The 20,171-nt window shown below is 47.6% G+C and overlaps 1 protein-coding gene across 7 annotated transcripts in view; it reads right to left on the reverse strand.

Moving 5' to 3' along the window:
- The window catches only part of KCNT1 (potassium sodium-activated channel subfamily T member 1), a 214,884-nt gene that overhangs the window by 192,389 nt on the left and 2,324 nt on the right, over window positions 1-20,171 (reverse strand). Inside the window, exon 1 of one of the 7 annotated variants that reach the window (XM_081896319.1) lies at window positions 13,642-13,698. The exons of the other annotated variants lie outside the window; for them this stretch is intronic. The gene's annotated coding sequence lies outside the window, so the exon portion shown is untranslated. Of the gene's footprint in view, window positions 1-13,641; window positions 13,699-20,171 lie in introns of those variants that run through there. 7 annotated transcript variants of the gene reach the window in all.

Here is a 20,171-nt window from a genome sequence, read left to right on the forward strand (position 1 = left end):
CCTTAGAATTCCGTCATCTTCTTCCTCATCCTTCTGCCCCTCCTCCCACTCGCTCTCCGTCTCCTCTGTCATCTCCTCCTCTCTCCCAGAAACCCTGACATCCATCCCCCCCTCGAAGCCCCCCCTTCCCCCCTCCCGCTCGCCGGGTGCAGGTTGAGGAAAACGTGGTTCTTCCGGGGTCGGTTCAGGATACAGGTTGTCCACTTCAACGTTCTCCTCTGGCAGCTCCGTATATGTGTGTTCGAACTCGGGTTCCCCACCCAAAAACATCACAGTCTCTTCCTCCATCACTGTTTCTCCTGGCGCTGCCTGCCAAGGACCTACCATCCATCTCTGACTCCATGCCTCCCTTGGCTGATCCACCCACCAACAAGGGCCTGTCTCCTCCCCCCCCAGTCTCGGATCCCTGGTCGGGCTTGTTTCGGGCGTATGGCCCTCGGGCGAGGAGAAACCCTCGAACGTGCTGTCCGACAAAGTGGGCGTGAAAAGCCAATCATCAAAATACTCCTCGGGCATGGGCTTGTGCGGAAAAAGTGCATGGAACTCCTCCTTCAACAGGGGTTCGTCCAACGCGTAACCCGGCACCCAGCTATTGGCAGAGGCCGGAGTGCCTTCCCTGGCGAGAAAATATTCAACTCCCTCCTCCCCCCATCTCGAGTCCAGTATCTCTGTGACCTCGTTAAGAGGTTCTGGTCTTGGCGATTCCCCCCTCTCAGGCGCCCTCCTACGTGGCTCTGGGGGTGCTCCTGACTCTTGAAACCTGTGTGGGGTTTTGTAGGGAGTGAGCACCGACCTATGAAAGACCGGGTGCACCCTGGAACCCTCCGGAAGGGCTAGACGAAAAGCCACCGGATTGATCTTAGCCTCAACTTGATATGGCCCTAGCTGCCTGTGTCCTAACTTCTTCTTGGCCAATGACCTGGCCGGCATCGCGTGGGCTGCTAACCACACCCAGTCCCCAACCTGGATGTCCTCTCCCGCCCTCCTGTGCTTATCGGCCTGCACCTTATACGCCTGTTTTGCCAGCTCCAAATGTCTCCGCAGCTCCTCGTGCACCTCTTGCAACTCCGCTGCAAACTGGTCGGCATCTTGAGGCCCCCCCCCTCCTGGTGCCGCAAATCTCGGGAAGGTCCTGGGATGAAACCGCGCTTGAGGTTATGGTCTATGAACTCCCGAAGCTCTTGCATTTCGTCCTCCGACATGGAGTACAGCTTGGCAGCAGGCAGTTGCGCCCCTGGCACTAAATCAATCGCGCAGTCGTAAGGTCTGTGAGGCGGCAACTTGTCAGCTTCCTTCTCACAGAAAACCTCCAAGAAGTCCTGGTACTTGTGAGGCACTGTTTGCACCATACCCAGATGCAACTGCTGCTCGGCTTCTCCTCCCTGATCGGTCTGAAAGCAATGCTGAGCACAATACGATGAACAAAAGGTGATCTGCCGCTGATACCACGCAACCGCGGGACTGTGCCTCTCCAGCCAACTCATGCCTAACACGATGGGCGTGTCCGATAAGTGGGTGACATTGAAACTAATAAGTTCTCGATGGTTGCCAATCTGCATCAGCATGGGAGGGGTTTGCTGCACCACTTGCCCCCCCAGCAACTTCCTGCCGTCTACCGTGACCACGTTCAGAGGCGTCGTTGCAGGCAGGAGCGCCATGTTGTGCTGCTTAACGAACTGCAGTCCCACGAAGTCGGCGTTGCTTCCCGAATCGATCGTTATTGGAACCTCGAGGAGTCTCCCATCAGGCAGCTGGAGTGTTGCTGTGAGCAGAACTGCCGGTTTGGGAGGCAAAGGGTCCACGCTCTGCGGCGATGCTGGGGGCTTGTCTACAGATCCGCCTGGCTGAGCCCCAGGAGCTCTGCTTCCAGCCAGGCACTGTCGTTTCCCTGAAGTCGCTCCCCTGGTTGCACCTCTGCTGTCACAGTTGCCAGTGCCGCAGTGTGCTTCTGGAGCCTCTGGGGGCACTCTTTCGCCATATGGTGCGCACTGTCACAGATGTAACACTTCCTGGTTCCTCTAGGAGGCTTCGCTTTGGCTGCACCAGGGACAGGGCTCTGGGATGGCTTCTGAGCCCTAGCACCACCAATCTCCATTGGCTCCTCGCTGTCCTTCCCCATTGGCGAGGGGTGCGCACGGCTGAAATCCCTGTGCACAAAAGGGAGAGTCCTCGCTTGCGCACGCGCTTGGGGCCCGTCCTCCTCGTGCCACGGACGTCCCTCATGTCGAATTCCAATAGCTAAAGCCCGTTGCACCACGTCTTCTAGGGTCTGGGGTCTGTCCCCCCTAGCGATCTCATCCTTGATGGGGGGGCTCAATCCCTCCCAAAAAAGATCTCTGACCGGTTTACTGTCCTTTGGCCAATCTAAGGCGGTGAGCAATGCAAAAAATTTAGAGTGGTATTGGCGCACAGTCGCTTTCCCCTGCCTCAGCCCGTGCATTTGACGGCGCGCAATGTCCACATCCACAGAGGATTGAAAACAAGAATCCATCGCTTTGATGAACGCAGTTGAATTGCGACGGGCCGGTCCATCTTCGCGCCACAGATTGCGTAGCCAAGCCCTGGCCTCCCCATGCAGGTGCGAAACAATGAACCCCACTTTCTCCTCCTCATCTTTAAAATCGTGACGGAGTAAATGCAGTGCATACACGACGTCCGCTCTGAAATTGGGATAGTCTTGCAAGTTGCCATTAAAATGCGGAACCAGGGCACCCCCCCGCCGTCCAAGCGCAATGCCCTCCGCTCTGGATCCTGGGGCCCCCGCCCTGTCCGCGTGTTCCCACCTTGCCTGCAAATCCTGGCACGTCTTCTCCAAGTCGTCATTCTTCTTCTGCGAAGCAATGACTGCCGATGTGAGAGCGGTAACCTGATCCCGCAGTGCAACCAGCTGCTCCTCAGCGCTCATGGCTGCTCCCGTTCGTGAGCTTCGCAAAAAAAATTTTTTTTGCTTTCGGAGAGGGGACTTACTGTCACGGCCACCCAGGATGGGTCCCAGCTCACAAGAGACCTCACTCCGTTGGGGTTTATTTACAGGAAAAGTTTATTGAAGATTTCTGCTTCTCATACAGTTCAGCATTGTGGCCGTACGTCTGTCACGTTAGACCGCTGAAGTCCCCTCTGACTCCTCCCCTCTTCCACACCAACTTAATAGCCTGGCTCTAGACCACCTCTTCCTCTCCTTTCTTTTCCGCAGGGTCTTCCTGCCCCCCTGGGTTCCCTCTCTCCGTGACTCGCCTGAGGCTGAATCCTCTGCCGCCTCTTCCCCCCTCCTTCTGGCTTTGGGGCCGGGCTCCTCCCCTGAGCTCTCTCCACTTCCGCGCGCCTCTACGTTTGAACTTGGCGCGCGTACGTTGCTCCTGACCTTTCTTTCGACCGCTACACCACCCTTTGTTCTGCTCTCCACCCTTTCCGGCTGAACACCTTGCTCCAACCCCCTTTCTCTGTTCTCTCCTAATCCTGCTCCCTCCGAGAGGCTGACGACTCCACCCCCTTTACTCCGTTCCAGCTGAGACGCCTCTTGCTGCGTCTGTCTTCCACTGGGCTCCTCTCCGCTTCTCCCTTCTCCTCCCTTTTGCTTGATTAAGGTAACCCCCTTTTGAGAATCCTCTGACTCGCTGCTCAGACTCGTGGATTCCCTTAGAATTCCGTCATCTTCTTCCTCATCCTTCTGCCCCTCCTGCCACTCGCTCTCCGTCTCCTCTGTCATCTCCTCCTCTCTCCCAGAAACCCTGACAGTAAGTCAATATGATCACCCCCTCCCTTTGTCCCAAGTTGCTTTTAGACTGCAGAACTGACCTCCTCCACCAGCCAGCAGAACTGAGGGCTACTGAGAGGCTGTTCCACCAGACTCCAATGAAGGCTCTTATGGAGCAAGAGGGAAATCAGCTTGGGCTCCTCCACTGGCCAGAGAAGGAGCAGGTGCAAGGAGTTTGCTTTCATTCACTCTCTGTGAGAAAGAACTCTAAAATGCAGATTGTTTTGAATTCCTTCCCATCCTGATTGCCTCCCAGCTTGATCTCATGTCTGGATAAATCACTCTGCTTAGTTGCTAAATAATACCTCCAGACCACCCATCTTAACTGAGTTACAGATAGGTAGCCGTGTTGGTCTGCCATAGTCAAAACAAAACAAAAAATTCCTTCCAGTGGCACCTTAAAGACCAACTAAGTTAGTTCTTGGTATGAGCTTTCGTGTGCATGCACACTTCTTCAGATACTTCTTCAGGTATCTGAAGAAGTGTGCATGCACACGAAAGCTCATACCAAGAACTAACTTAGTTGGTCTTTAAGGTGCCACTGGAAGGAATTTTTTTTTTGTTTCATCTTAACTGACTTACTGATAACCCTTAGGGCACCTCATCGAATGATCTCCATTGTTACACTTCCAACAGGAGTAATAAAAGCAGTATTCAGGAAAAGGTACCAGGAGCTGAACAGAAGGCTCTGGAGTGAAATCCAGGCTCACATTAAGCCTCTGTGCAATATTATTCCATATCATAGAATTGTAGAGTTGGAAGGACCACCAGGGCCACCTAGTCCAATAAAGGAAACTTTTGCCCAGTCTGGGGTTTGAACCCATGACAATGAGATTAAGAGACTCGTTCTCTACTGACTGAGCTATGCATTTTCTCTGCTTAATATTTCTCAGCCAGCTTTTGCTCTCAGAAGCATTCCTGTAATGATGGACTGCTTGATGGAAATCTTACTTAACGGCTGCCATGAGTGATTTGGCTTTTCATCCCAAGCCACAATTACCACCATCCTTTAAATATTTCAGTCTCCTTTGGAGGAGCACTTGCCTGCAGGGAGCCCACAAATGCCCATTCCTGGTAATCTTTCTAACGAGACAGGGATGAAGAACCTTCTGCAGTCAGGGGGCCACATTCCCTTGCATGAAATCTTCCAGGGGCCACATGCCGAGGGCAGGGTGGGGCCTGGGGCAAAAGCAATCAGAGCAATAGATGCAGCTCCAATATAGTAGGCTATAATCCAGCCACACAATGTCAGGGACTGGCTGGGTGAAGAGGAATGGTTGGAGCCTCTGGCCGAAGAGCCCCCCAGGGAAGCAGCTGGGGAGGAAAGCTCATAGCCAGGAATGTAGTGTTGTGAGTCTGAAGACAGGTCAGAGTAGGAGGGAAGCTGGGAGGTGGGAGAAACAACAGGCTCAAGGGAAAGAGAAGGCCAGAGGCAGAAAACCCTTCATAGGCTTGCCAGAAGGAACAACCCCCTGTGATGTTAACATATGAGAGTGCTGGAGGTGAAATAGTTAAACAGGTTACCCAATCAGAACCCAGGGGGGTGGAGTCAGAGGGACTATAAAACCAGCTCTGGGAGGGGTGAAGGAGGAGTTTGTTGGGAGTTGGGTGGTTGGTTGGAGTGGGAGTGAATTGGGATAGAGTCTGTGGGTAGGCTGAGTTAGTGTAGAGAAATAAGCTGAGTTAGGAACAGTTAGGAGCTAGGAAGACAAGTAAATAACTGAGAGGTGGTGTAGTGAGTGAGAGCAGGTAGCGGAAGTTATAGGTCTGGATAGGCATCCCTTGATTGTAATGAGCCGATACCGTTTATGAAACCACACACTTGTTAAACTGCAATAAATAAACAGAAGTTTATTTTCCAGTTTAACCCTGACTGGACTCAGTATTGTACCAGGTAGGGCCTGGGTGGTGGCAGCGAGAAATAAAGTGGTGGCACAGGGATCAATAGACCGTGAAACATCCGGGGACCCTGTGTGATCACACACACCCCTTCCCTTACACATTGCTGGGGGGAATCTCTCAACATGGGGGGAAAGGAAAGCCCCATTTTGCCACTTCCACTGATGGGCTTCATTCATGAAATGAATCCCACCCAGAAAACATGGAAAGGATATTCAATATGAGGATTCCAAAGCAGAAAAGCTGGCAACTTGGAAAAGGTCAGGTTTTGGCTCACAGCTCTGTTTAGAAGTTGAGCCCCATCAAGCTTGCCAACCTCCTGAGTTATAGGAGACGGGAGCACAATTTTCTGACTGTGCAGTTTGGATATAGGGAAGCTGAACTCTAATGAACTTTGGCTGCCAGATCCATTACTCCAGATGGGTTTCATTCCCTCTTTCCCACCCAACCCAGTATTTCTGATTCCACAACTAGGTCACTTTGCACATAGCTCAGAGTCAATCTTCAAGTCAGCCAATCTCTCTCATGAGAAATGGCACACGCTTGGAATTCCGTAGAGTACGGAAAATATCTTGGGAAAAGCAGGACTTGCTCAGAAGCAAAACTCAACCCCTGGCATAATTTATTTTTTTAATGGAGTCAGCTTTATTAATATCAGCAGGAGATGCCTGGCCTGAGCAGTTATCAGCCCTAATAGAATTTAAAAGAATTAGCTTCAGTCATCAGTTAGACAGGCTGCACAGATGGATGCTTAATAGCTTTCATGCTGAGCCCAGGCCTGGTACCAGAAACGGTTCTCATAGGAACCCCGGACAACCCACAAGTGGAAGACTTGGAGGAGCAGGTAGGTCCCCTGTAACCATTGTTGGTGACCCCCTGAAGGGGCTCCCAGTCCTTGAGAAAGGTTCGGGTCAAAGAAAGGCAACATAGCTCGCATCTATGAAGTCACTGCACAGCTCATGAGCAAGGGGCCTCCTCATGAGCAAGCAGTTCATAAAACGGCTTCACTACCAACAGTGGTGGTTTGGGTGTTGTCTTGGGAACCTAAAGTATGTAAGGCATCCTTTGGGAGTCTTACAACAGGTGGAAATAACCAAAGTCCCTGGCTTCTTGGTCAGACGATCTTGCCTAGCATTGGTGCATGTTGCTTGAGCACCTGATGGTGGTGCCTCACCTTGCCTCTAGATCATGTTTTCATTCTGGACATTGGCTCCTTTGGACAGTGCTGCACATGCAACCTTATTCTGGTTGGTGAGGGTTTTTGTGAAGAGGCTTATAATACATCATAATAATACTGTTGTCTTTGTTGTTGTGCTATATATTTTTGTGTTTTACATTGTAAACTGCCCTGTGATCTCTGGATGAAGGGCAGAATAGAAATTTAATTAATTAATTAATTAAAAAACCTCCTTGAAGTGGGACCCCCCTTCTCCCCGAGGGCACCCACAGGAGTGCTATGCAGATGGTGGCATTACGTACACTTTGCCCAATGACAGCACAATAACTTTGTTCCCTCTAGAGCAGTGGTTCCCAATTAGGGGACCCCTAGGGGTCCGTGGATCACACCCAGGGGGTCCGCGGCACCACCCCCTGCCAGGGATTCGCTTATCTTGCTAATTGGACAGTGAGAGCCTTCCACGAGTCATCCAGCCTTTGCTCACAACCAGGGCCTGCTTCCTGGTAGGGGAAAAACTTGTGAAAGATTTGCTGAATGGCAAATGAGCTGGGATTGGGCAGAAACCTCTGGCACAGTTTCTTAGGGCTCTTGCAATTGGAGGGGCGAGAGAGAGTGCAAACAGCTCACATGCTTATCGTTTTTTTAAAAAGTAAAGGATTCCTTCTCCTCGCTCTCTACTTTTTAGAGTCAATCCAGTCTTTGTAAGGCCCTGGTAGCAGGGTTCTGGAAAAGGCTGCCTCTACCCACACATCCCTTCCCAGACCTTGCAATCCTCTTTGGTGACCTTTATCCAGGCGCCTCCTGCCAAGGGAGGTATGGCTAGCAGCTACTAGAGAGGGGGTCTTTTTGGTGTTGGCATCCCAATTAAGGAATGCTCTTCCTATAGGGATTCACTTGGGCCCTACTCTGTAGTCTTTCTGTTGACAGGTAAAGACCCTTTTTATGTTCTCAGGCAGTATTACTATCATCACCATTGATTTATTATTCTCTTTCTATACAGTTGTCTCAAAGCAACAATAAAAGCAGCAAAAACAAACAAAAAAACCCTGATATAGCCCAAAAAACGAACAGATATTTTTAAAACAAAACTTACATCATACAAAATAGACACTCATGGCAAAGACTCATTATCCAACTGAGAAAGCGTAATGGAACAAAAACGTCTTCCATTGTTGTTGGGCAATGCTGAGAGTGGGTGCCTGTCATAGCTCAACAGGAATGCTGTTCCACATAGCATATGGTTAACAAGACGTCCCCATTTTGTGGTGACAGTCCCCGGATTCACAAATCTCTCCCCAGAAAAAAATCTGTCCCTGGAATGTCCCCAGATTTCATTTAATGTCCCTGGATTTTTTAAGTGTGGTAGATTTATTAGTAGGGAATGAAGGTTGCGTGATTGGTTCAACGGCACAAGACACATCATATGGGGACTTCCGGAGAGGCAAAATGGCGGGCGCCACGGCAGCGAGCAGCTCCTGAAGCCAGCCAGAGCCAATTGCACTACCAGGCTTGATCTGGGCTACTGAGACTGCCGCTGCCAAGGGAGAACCAGGGACGCCCGTCACGTCAACCCTAGAAAACCCCAGAGCCGACGCAGGGAGAAGGAGGATAGGAGAAGGAAAAGGAAGAGAGAGAAAGAGGAGGAGGAGAAAAGAGGGGAGCCCTGACCTTGACCCGCTGCTACCGCCACTGCCACTAAGGAGGAAAGGTAGGGCAAGAACATGTGGCAGAGCCTACTCCATGGCTGCTAGCGCTCCAAGAGAGGAGGCTAGGGCCTAGAGGAAGGCCATGTGACAGAGGAGACCACAGAAGAGAAGATATTACTTCTTCTTTTTAAAAAACAACAAACTTTTAAAAATAATTTTCTGGTAACCTTAACATAGTAGGCTTCTCAGCAGCAGCATAGCTAGCTGCTTGGGTGCCTGGTGTGGGGGTGTGTCCTGCAGCTGGGGGCAGGGCAATCTGTCCATGGGGGCGGGGCAAGCCTCTCCGCTGCCTCCCTCTCAGCTGTAGGGCAGCTGAGGGAGAGACAGTAGGCAGACACAAGTCCCATGCTGCCGTTTCAGGCAGCGTGGAACCTGCAGGCACCTAAGCCACCATGGCACTCCTAAAAAGTTTCGTGAGCCCAATTTTTTATTTTAAACTCATTTTGCCACACACACACCCCTCAGTGATGACACCCGGGGTGAGCTGCACCCCACACACCTCGCTTCCTTCACCACTGCTTCTCAGATCTTTGGAACTAGCAGGAGAAAATCTCCTACAGGCCATAGTGAACTACTGGGTATATAAGGGATAATGCAGTCTCTCAAGAAACATATTGGACCCTATATATTAGTACCAACACCTTGAGCTTTGTCCAGCAACAGATTGGCATTTTAAAGCTATTCTTACTGTCCTTACTAAAGTTTAAAGTTGTTGAAGTTAAAATATTGCCCTGGGAATTTTTATACTATCCATTCTCACAGCTTATCATCAGGTTGTACCAAGTTCTATTCAAAGCAAGTCCACTGAAATGGATCTAATGGATCACATTGCTAGGGCTAAAAGGTTGCTGAAAATCCCTGGAAATCTCTCCCAATATGTGGGCTTTGGGGCTTCAGCAAATGTCTCAACCAGATCAACACTGACGCACACCAGTAAGGATATTTTATTCCACAGCAGAAAATAAACAAAGCAATCACACCCTTTCACAGCAAAACATGCAGACTTACAAACTCAGTGGCCAGGTAGAAAAGCAGTGATCTCCATCAATGGACATGTCTGAATAACAGCAACCATCAAGGATTTGCCTCAATTGCTCAAGGAGTGGGAGCAAAGAAAGGTTGAGTTCTCTTCTTACCTCCTATTAAAGCTTTCTTTTATAATTATTGATTTCTGTGCTAGAGCTGGCAAGTCCATTGGTTAAAATTATGTCTCCCTATGGAAAATGACAATAACTGTTGTCATTTTTTCCTCCTTTTTCCTCCTACTTTACTTAACCACAGGATGATCTGGGGTTCTAAATCACAGAGAATCCTCTTCAGTCACTGTTCGCATCTGTTTTCCTGTTGCAAGAAACTGGCATTGACCTGAAAGTTCATTAAACCTGAGCAAAACTTTAATACAGCGGCTATCAATTCCTTATTTATGCTCTTTAACACTTAACTTTGATTTAACTAAATAATAATAATTAAGTAATAAGCAATTTCTTAATTACATCAAGTATCCTGAATCAGTATATATAATACAAAGGTTTCATATTTAAATCAGCACCAGAGAAGGCTGTTTCCCTAACACAAGCCTACTTCTAATCAATGCGAACACACAATGTGTAGTGTGTTTTCACAAAACTGGTAAACTGAAAACTTTAATAATAATGTTCATTATTTTCAATAGGTCTAGTATGAGTATGACTAGCAGTAGATAAAACTAATTGTGTTTTAATGTTCTCATTCATAGAAAGTTACTTTGCCTCCATGCTGCCAATATTTTGTGGGAAGGCACGAGGCAGAAATTTCGCTTTCCGCCACTGAAGTGGGTTAAAGGGGCTCAGTTGTCCTAGAGCAACAAATTCAGTTTAAAAATAAACTATTTGCAATTAAGGAGAGGTCAAACTGGAAGAATTATTATATTGTGCTGACTGGAGCTGATGGGAGTTATAGTTCAAGGCCCCAGGAGGTCACAAGGTTGGCAGAAGCTGATTTTAATCAAATCACACCTGCCGCACTTCACCCAAACAAACAGAATGATTCAGAACGTAATATGCTGAATGTGGCATTGCAGTCCATTTCAGAGTGCAGAAATGTTCAATTTGAACTCCTAGACTTGCCCTAGCCACTAACTAATACAGGCAGAAAGCTTTTCTTACATGCTGCTGGTGATCCCAAGCTGAGTCTGGACTCAGAGGTCTCTCCTGGCAAACGGGCTCTGCAGATTTGCTTTCCGCTGTGGAGTTTCTGGAGTCTGCTAACTCCACCTGAAGACACTCCAGCTGGGGATTTGGGTTAAGCATTTGTAGATCTTAGCTTGTGAAATCATGGCAGTTACCTGGTCAGCTTTCAAGGTGTTGACACAGAGCAGACAAAGGTCAATCCCAACTGCTCAGGAAGGAAGGAAGGAAGGAAGATTGGGGTCTTTGGTGGGGAGTGTAACAAAATGTCAAACTTACCCAATTCCAGCCTTTTCTATCCTCTCTTAACAGGCACAGCCTGGCTGTGGTGATTCATGCACTGGTAACCTCAAGACTTGATTACTGCAATACAGTACACACTGTATGTGGCTACACTTCCACCTGGTTTGGAAGCTCCAGATGGTTTAAAATGCTACAGATTGTTGATCAGGAAATATTATTCCTGCCCAGCACATAAATCCAGTGCTCAAAAGCTTGTGATGGCTACCCACATGTTACTGGGCCAGGTTCAAAGTTCTTGTATTAATTTACAAAGCCCTTAACAACTTGACTCCAGGAGAGTTAAGGACCACCAAGTCCTTTATATTCCTGCCCCCACACTGCCAATTTAAATGCATCCCTATTGTGTTTCATGACTTCCCTGATTCTGTATGTGAGCTGGAACTGGTCTGTGACCAAAATAATAAATTCATTCATTCCTGCCCCATAACTGAAATATCTGAGGGAGTTTTTGTTATTTGCCCCCCCACCCCCCATGGCGTAGATACATGGATTGCAACTACTTGAAGTCATGCATTCAGCTTTGTGGCTCAAGCTTCTCAAACTCCCTCCTGATTTAGCAGAGGCATACCTCAGATACCTTGAGCCCTTGGCAAGGAGCTGTATTGGCACAATTGTGTTGGCACCCCGCAGTAAAGTAAAATAAAATCACTTTACCACAGTAGCCACATTAAAAATGACCACATTTACATGGCCCAAGTACTCAAAATGTCTGGAGTGAGGCTGAGGCAAAAGAGGAAAGGTGGAAAAAAATGCACACTTTTGTGGCACGGTGCAAGAAGGATGGGAAGTTTCTCTCACATTTGATCTTTCTGGGAGAGTGGTCGTGTATCACCACAAGAAGAAGAAGAATTTGGATTTGATATCCCGCTTTATCACTACCCTAAGGAGTCTCAAAGTGGCTAACATTCTCCTTTCCCTTCCTCCCCCACAACAAACACTCTGTGAGGTGAGTGGGGCTGAGAGACTTCAGAGAAGTGTGACTTGCCCAAGTTCACCCAGCAGCTGGATGTGGAGGAGCGGAGACGCGAACCCGGTTCCCCAGATTACGAGACTACCGCTCTTAACCATTACACCACAATGGCTCTCCAAACATATCCACCATATGCTACATAGTCTGGTGGGTGGTTTTTTTGGGGGGGGCAGCTGGGCCTGCACTCCTGTCCAGGGCCAGTTTCGCCAATCCCTAAATATGCCTCTGTGACTCAGTTTAGATGGGAACCCTTGCTGAACTTCAGGCACATGACTAAGCGGCCCATGGAGGTCATTTAACTGGCCCATGGACCCCCGCTGCCCGCTTGAGGACCCCCGCCACTTGCTCAGTTGGCTCCCGTGTGCCTGCAGCCAATGGGAAGCTGCGCACGCCTCTTCAGCGCCAGAAAGAGCTCCGGAAAGAGTGTTTGCGTGTGTGCCCACTCCAGCTCACCACAGCGTCTGCAGGACCGTGAACCAGCCCAAGTCACAGAAACTTTGCTGACCCCTGACTAAGAGTTTCTTATACCTGCAGGCATTTCAAGGAGGGTTTTTTGTTGTTTCTCTGATTATTTTTTTAAATGGTTATTATTCTTTGTATTATTATTTTTAAATTATGTGCACCACTCTTCCCTCACTGATGCCTTTTTCCCCAGTAACTACCTGTAGACTGTTTGCTTTTCCGGCTTGGTTTCCTTCCTGCTTCTTCTTCAGTATTAGTGTCAGACCTTTCTTTTGCTCGTCTCATGACTCCATGATGGCCACACGTAAGTTTGTGCTCAGAATGGTTTGTTTGCCAAGAGTAATAACCCTTAAGTTTATTTACTCATTCATTCATTCATTCATTCAGCCAGGTTGGCATGCATCTGTCTCAAGAAACCATGGAATGCGACTCCAGGAATGAAGTCAAGCTGCTATGTTAGCAGCACTGAAATTACTTCCTCGGGGTGCAAGCCTGGGCAGTGTGTCTGGAGGTCCTGGGCTGCCCAGGCGACAAGACCCCCCTCTTGGCCTTGCTGATGTGGTCCAAAGAAAAGCAGATATATTACCATACTATTTACTTACTTATTCCTGCACTGCTATATATGCCAAACTTTACATGGCTAGCCCAATGCCCAGCCTTGTTTGCCCTCTGGAAAAAGCTGGGGGGGGGCTGGCACAAGCACCTCTCTTAAATAAAGCTTTTAACAGCATTGTTCTGTTTTTATTTGGTTGCTTTTTAAAAAAAAAATCACCAATATACATTGTTATCAGATTCTTCCTAACATGGCATGCCACCAAACTGTATTCTGCATCTCATCATTTTGATACTGAATAAACAAGTTCCAGCTCTGTACAAATAAATCATTTTGTTCTCTTAATTCCCCTAGCAGTGGCGTAGCATGGGCTGTCAGCACCCGGGGCAAGGCAAGTAATTTGCGCCCCCTAACCCGTGGATTTGCGCCCCCTAACCCTAACCCCCAGATGTTGCGCCCGGTGCGGCCAGGCCCCCCTGCACCCCCCACGCTACGCCACTGTCCCCTAGTTCTTTTAATATTGGTACGTTTAACCATATAGGCCAGATCCCAAATTCTGAGGCAGCAGTCCATGTTGATAAGTGGATCCACCTCTCATCCATGCAGTATTTGTATTACACACCAGTTATAAATAGAAAGCTATAAATAGCACCTTTCAGTTCCATCTTTGTGGGAACAAACAGTCTATACGGGCCCCCCAATGCCTCTTCCCCAAAAAAGGTGTAAAGTTGAATTACCTCCACTGCAATCAGAGATAAAACTGCTGCCTTTTCTGCCAGATTCCAGTCCACAAAGTACTTCTGAAACTCGATACTGCTCCAGAAAATCCTCAGTTCCAGAAGAAGCACATGGAAGGCATTGACTCTTCTGAAATCCGAGTTGCACCTTCCTCCTCCTCCTCTTCCTCCCCCTCCCCCCACCCAACATACAACCTCTTTAAGAGCAGGTTATTTTGGAAAGAGCGTGCCGCCTTCATTCCTGTTCCTTTGCCATCCGGAGTTCCCTTACATGGTCAAGAGAGGGGATTTGACAGGTCCCAGGAGGCTTTTCCCTAAGGCAAACAGATTTCCCATAAGGGAAAGTCAGGGGGAAGGAAGGCTGATTTTGTGCTTCTGTCCTGCAGCACAAACATAACATAAGCAAATGCCGACGGGAAGCTGGGATGGAAATTATCTTTGCCACTCATACAGAATAATTCTGCAAGCTCCAAATCCAAATCCTACTGGGGTGGGGAAGACACTGTACAGGGTGGCAGCAACCTGATTTAGGCACCACAGCATCAAAGTAACAGAGGACCTGATAATGTAACGTAATATAAAAGGTAAAGGGACCCCTGACCATTAGGTCCAGTCGTGGACGACTCTGAGGTTGCGGTGCTCATCTCGCTTTATTGGCCGAGGGAGCCAGCGTACAGCTTCCAGGTCATGTGGCCAGTATGACTAAGCCGCTTCTGGTGAACCAGAGCAGCACACGGAAATGCCGTTTGCTTTTCCGCCGGAGTGGTACCTATTTATCTACTTGCACTTGAACTGCAAGGTTGGCAGGAGCAGGGACCGAGCAATGGGAGCTCACCCCGTCGCGGGGATTCGAACCGCTGACCTTCTGATCGGCAAGTCCTAGGCTTTGTGGTTTAACCCACAGCACCACCCGCATCCCTTTTCATAAATAATTTGGGGCTCAGGGCAGGGCCAGCCCAATACATTTTGTCACATGAGGCTCACCACAAAATGGCACCTCCCCCACCAGGAACAATGGAGGAATAAAGATCTACACTGGAAAAAAAGCAGTGAGTGAAGATCTATGTTGGGAACAATAGGTAGAATCAAATCAACCTTACCTAACAGTTGAAGTGGGAATCAAAGGTACTCATGAAGTGGAAAGGGGCATACACTGAATCATACTGGGCAGACACAGACCCCAGGAGACCACAGAAGACAGCTTCTGTCATTTCCTTCTTAGGGATTGGGAGAGGCCAGCAGCATCTCTGATTTGCAGAGGCCGTAGTAGTAGTAGTAATAATAATAATAATAATAATAATAATAATACCCTGCAAAACTAACACAGTATACAAAGAACATAAAGACAGGCAATCAATTAATTAAAATACATCTTAAAATTAATTCAGAGCAAATTAAAATCTGGACAGATGGCAGTCCACAGGTAAAATTGAGGGTGGTTAAGATTCTTCAGGGCCAGCTGTTACCACTGGTCTTATAAAGGACCTGTGAGTGGACTAGGAGGCCTCTTTAATGCTTGTTAAAGAAAAGAATCAGACTGAACCCAACCAAAGACCTGGCGGAACAGCTCCGTCTTGCAGGCCTCACAGAAAGATGTCAAATCCCACAGGGCCCTGGCCTCTTGTGAGACAGTGTTCCCCCAGGACGGGGCCATGGCTGAAAAGGCCCTGGCTCTGGTCAAGGCCATTGTAGGGATCTTCAGGGTGTTATTATTTGCAGACCTTAAGGTCCTCTGTGGGGCATAGCAGGAGATGCGATCCCGTAGGTACGAGGGTCCTAGGCCATATAGAGGCGACAGTGGGATGAGGACAAAGAAGGAGGCAGACCCAGCCTCCAAAGAGGTTGTGCCATTGCAGCAGCTGGGGATACACTCCTTGGAAGCCGGATCCCCTGCCCTCGTGGATCCTACCACCTGAATCCTCCCCTGGCCAAAAGGATGAGTGGGCCATGGCTCTGGATGTTACAAAATAAAATAATAATAATAATAATAATAATAATAATAATAATAATAATAATAAATTTATTTATACCACGCCCATCTGGCTGGGTATCCCCAGCCACTCTGGGCGGCATCCAACAGAATATTAAAAACAATACAGCATCAGACATTAAAAACTTCCCTAAACTGGGCTGCCTTCAGTTGTCTTTTAAAAATAAAATAGTTGTTTATTGCCTTGACATCTGGTGGGAGGGCGTTCCAAAGGGCGGGCACCACTACCAAGAAGGCCGTCTGCCTGGTTCCCTGTAACCTCACTTCTCGCAGCGAGGAACCGCCAGAAGGCCCTCGGCACTGGACCTCAGTGTCCGGGCAGAACAATGGGGGTGGAGACACTCCTTCAGGTATACTGGACTGAGGCCATTTAGGGCCTTAAAGGTCAGCCCCAACACTTTGAATTGTGCTCGGAAACGTACTGGGATCAAAAGATCAAAGCAGACTATAAAGCAGTGTTTCTCAAACTTGGGTCTCCAGCTGTGGTTGGACTACAGCTCCCATAATCCCTGACTACTGGTCCTGCTATAGCTAGGGATGATTGGAGTTGTAAGTCCATGTTAGAGAAACACTTGCTTGACGTATTGGCCATTCCACATCAAAGTGCAAGTAGATAAATAGGTAGCGCTCCAGCGGGAAGGTAAACGGCATTTCCGTGCGCTGCTCTGGTTTGCCAGAAGCGGCTTAGTCATGCTGGCCACATGACCCAGAAGCTGTACGCCGGCTCCCTCGGCCAATAAAGCGAGATGAGCGCCGCAACCCCAGAGTCAGCCATGACTGGACCTAATGGTCAAGGGTCCCTTTACCTTTAACTTTGGAACCTTTCGTTTTCAGCTTTTTTGTGAGCAGGGGATACAAAGGAACTGAACAAGGAAGAATATTCCATTGGTATTGGGGCCGTGATTAAAAATCGGTCCTACTCCAGAGGCATGGGACGACAATCCATCAAAGCTCTCAAAAATATGGCACCCAGAGTGGAGCCTTATTGGCTGCAGTGAGGACTTTGAGGCGTAAGTCCCATCACTCTGTTGCTGGGCAGGGTGATGGGGGGGGGGGTTCCAAATTGGAATCCAGACAATGGCAACAAGAAGCTGTGCACTAGCAGTCCATCACCATCAGCTTCTTCAAGGCAACATGAGTGACAATGAGCTTGACCAATCAGATGCCAGCTTTGGTGCTGGAGCAGGGAGGGGTTGGTTCAGCACCTGTTTGGCTGAGCTTGTTGCTATTGCAGCTAGTGGTTATTGCTTTTTTTTAAAAAAAAAAGGTCCACTCCAGTGCAGAGCAGAAGGCATGTTCCAAATGCAAAATTTCTCAGCTCGCTCCTTTCCTGTGGCACATTTTGAGTGTGATTTGCATTCTGGACCAACAGCATTTGCACTTGGAATTCTTCCAATGATACTTAGCAATTATGTTTTTCTAGATCATCATTTTTTAAAAGGAAATCATAACTTTTCCCCAAACTATACAGTTCCTACACTCATATTATAACAATAATAACAATGTTATAACAATATCACTTTTCTTTCCATTCTATCTCTTGGTTCAGAATACCAGTTTCCGTTCTGAAATCATTCATATCTACACACACCAAAACAAAAACCCCTGCACTCAGTTATTGATTATCTCCAGATTAAATAGATGCGCTGATTAAATCCCAAACCTTAGCCAGTCATCAGCTTTCTTCCTTACTGAACTCTCAAAGAATAGCATGTCAGCTTTGAGCACAGGAAGCTGTGAGTCCACCCAGCTCAGTCTTGTCTATGTTGAAAGAGCACGACTACCTTGAAAGAGCAGAAATCTGCCCATACTCTGAGATCTCCTAGAGAAGCTAGATTGGTTTCCTCTTTGCCGGCCTTCGGCTGGCAAGGCTGTTTTAATCTGGCAGGCCCTTGGGAATGGACTGGTTTGTTTTGTTTAAAGAAAGGGCTTCTATTAGTACTGTGCTGTTTTTGTTACCTGTATTTTAATGTTTGGTTTAGCCTTATTAGAAATTAATTACTTTTTCATGATTATCTGTAAATAAATAAATGCGTTTAGCTTTTTGTATTCTATCTATGCCATTTTAATTTGTGTAAGCCACCCTGAGCTCTGGTCTGTGGAAAATGTGGAGTATAAATAAATAGATAAGTAAATGATACACTGACTGGCAGCAGCTCTCCGGGGTCTCATATCTTGCGTATCCTCTATCCCAACATAAATTAGGCATATAAAAAGACACTACAGTGGTATATATATTGCACCTGAACCAGTAGGAGAATTTCACTGAACAGTATGATGTATAGGAGAAGGTTTTTGCATTTCTCCAAGTGTATCTTTTACCAAAGTTGTGGTAGGGGAAAGAGACAATGCGTCATCTGTGGAAGCTTAAACTTCAACAGGCAAAGCAGTTTGCCACTGGGGGTCCAAGAAGCTGCACCTGTTTGATTTCTGCCTATCATGCATCCCAAAGCACATTGCTTCTTTTCACCTTCTCTGGGAATTTTAACTTGACTTATGGAATGTTGTCATCAGCTGAGTCTTTTCACAGCTTGGAGATGCAGGCAAGAGACACTTGTTAGACTTCTGGTTTGTGTTATGGTCTACAGTGGTACCTCTGGATGCGAACGGAATCCATTCCAGAGCCTCATTCGCATCCTGAGCAGAACACAACCCACATCTGCACGTCACGATTCGCCGCTTCTGCGCATGTGCGTGATGTCATTTTGAGCGCCTGCGCATGCACGAGTGGCGCAACCTGAAAATGCTCAACCTGAAGCGACTTTAACCCAAGGTATGACTGTATTTATGTATGCAACAACGGCCGCTCAAATTATATATGCCCAGAGATGGAAAGAAGAAGTAGTCCCAACCAAGGAAGATTGGCAGCAAAAACTGTTGGAGTATGCAGAAACTTACCCGAAGAATAAGAAATCAAGAAGATAGACTTTTTTATTTAGAATGGGGGATACTATTTGAAAAACTATTCCAAACAGCTTAAAAGAGTAGCAGTATTAAATTTTAAAAATGAGCAGTGAAACAAATTAAATAAATAAAGGATAAGTAACAAATGGATTTAAATTGGATATGTAGTGATAAAAGATATGACATAAGCAACCACAGAAAGAGGGGAGGGGGTCAATATTAATATCTGGTAATTTAAATTGCATGTGTAAATTTGTACTATCATAAGTTTATAAATGAGAAAATGAAAAATAAAATTACAAAAGAGGGAGGCATGAGTATTCTCTCAAACCCCTGGCACCCCAAAGAAAAACCAGCCATCTTAATAAAGGCACAGAGTCTCTTTGAGAAGCAAGGGTGGCAAAGCTGGAAGCAGGGCAGGGGAACAGAAATAAACAAGATTGGTCTGCCTGGCAAGGTTGTAGTAGAGGCAATGTGGCCACAAACCTCCTTGATTTAACAGCCAGACAGTTTCATGTATAAGATCCATGGATCCTAGGAACAAACAGGAGATCCCGGCAATTGAACCTGGAGCCTACATCTGTTCCCCTAGCAACAAACTAAGGTTCCAGTCCTCATTGTTCTGAATAAAGAGCTGATTTAGATAAAAGCACAGAGAGATGCCTTCTAGCCTGTCAGGCCAATATTTGCCATTGCTTAGTATTTTTCTGGATCACTGCAGGTGGTGACAGCAGTCACGAAATTAAAAGACTCCTGCTTCTTGGGAGAAAAGCAATGACAAACCTAGACAGCATCTTAAAAAGCAGAGACATCACCTTGCCAACAAAGGTCCGTATAGTAAAAGCTATGGTTTTCCCAGTAGTGATGTATGGAAGTGAATGCTGGACCATAAAGAAGGCTGATCGCCAAAGAATTGATGCTTTTGAATTCTGGTGCTGGAGGAGACTCTTGAGAGTCCCATGGACTGCAAGAAGATCAAACCGACCCATTCATAAGGAAATCAGCCCTGAGTGCTCACTGGAAGGACAGATCCCGAAGCTGAGGCTTTGGCCACCTCATGAGAAGAGAAGGCTCCCTGGAAAAGACCCTGATGTTGGGAAAGATTGAGGGCACAAGGAGAAGGGGACGACAGAGGACAAGATGGTTGGACAGTGTTCTTGAAGCTACAAACATTAGTTTGACCAAGCTGCGGGAGGCAGTGGAAGACAGGAGTGCCTGGCTTGCTCTGGTCCATAGGGTCACGAAGAGTCGGACATGACTAAACATCTAAACAACAAAATATTTTTCTGCACTGACTGGCAGTGGCTTTTTGGGATCTCAAGCAGGGCAATTTCCCAACCCTAACTGGAGAGGCCAAGGACTCAACCTGGGACCTTCTGTATGCAAAGCAGACGCCCTACCACTCCCTTTCATGGAGCCTTCTTGTTGAGAAGCAGTCTACCTTGTAATACCAGTTGCCCCGGGAGCAACAGAGAGCAAGTGGCTTCCCATGATCTCCCAAGTGAGCCAGTGAATGCAAGGACACCTGACTACTATGAGGCATGTCTACCC

Source organism: Podarcis melisellensis (genome assembly GCF_964234715.1).
Source record: "Podarcis melisellensis genome assembly, chromosome: Z".
NCBI classification, from domain to species: Eukaryota; Metazoa; Chordata; class Lepidosauria; order Squamata; family Lacertidae; genus Podarcis; species Podarcis melisellensis.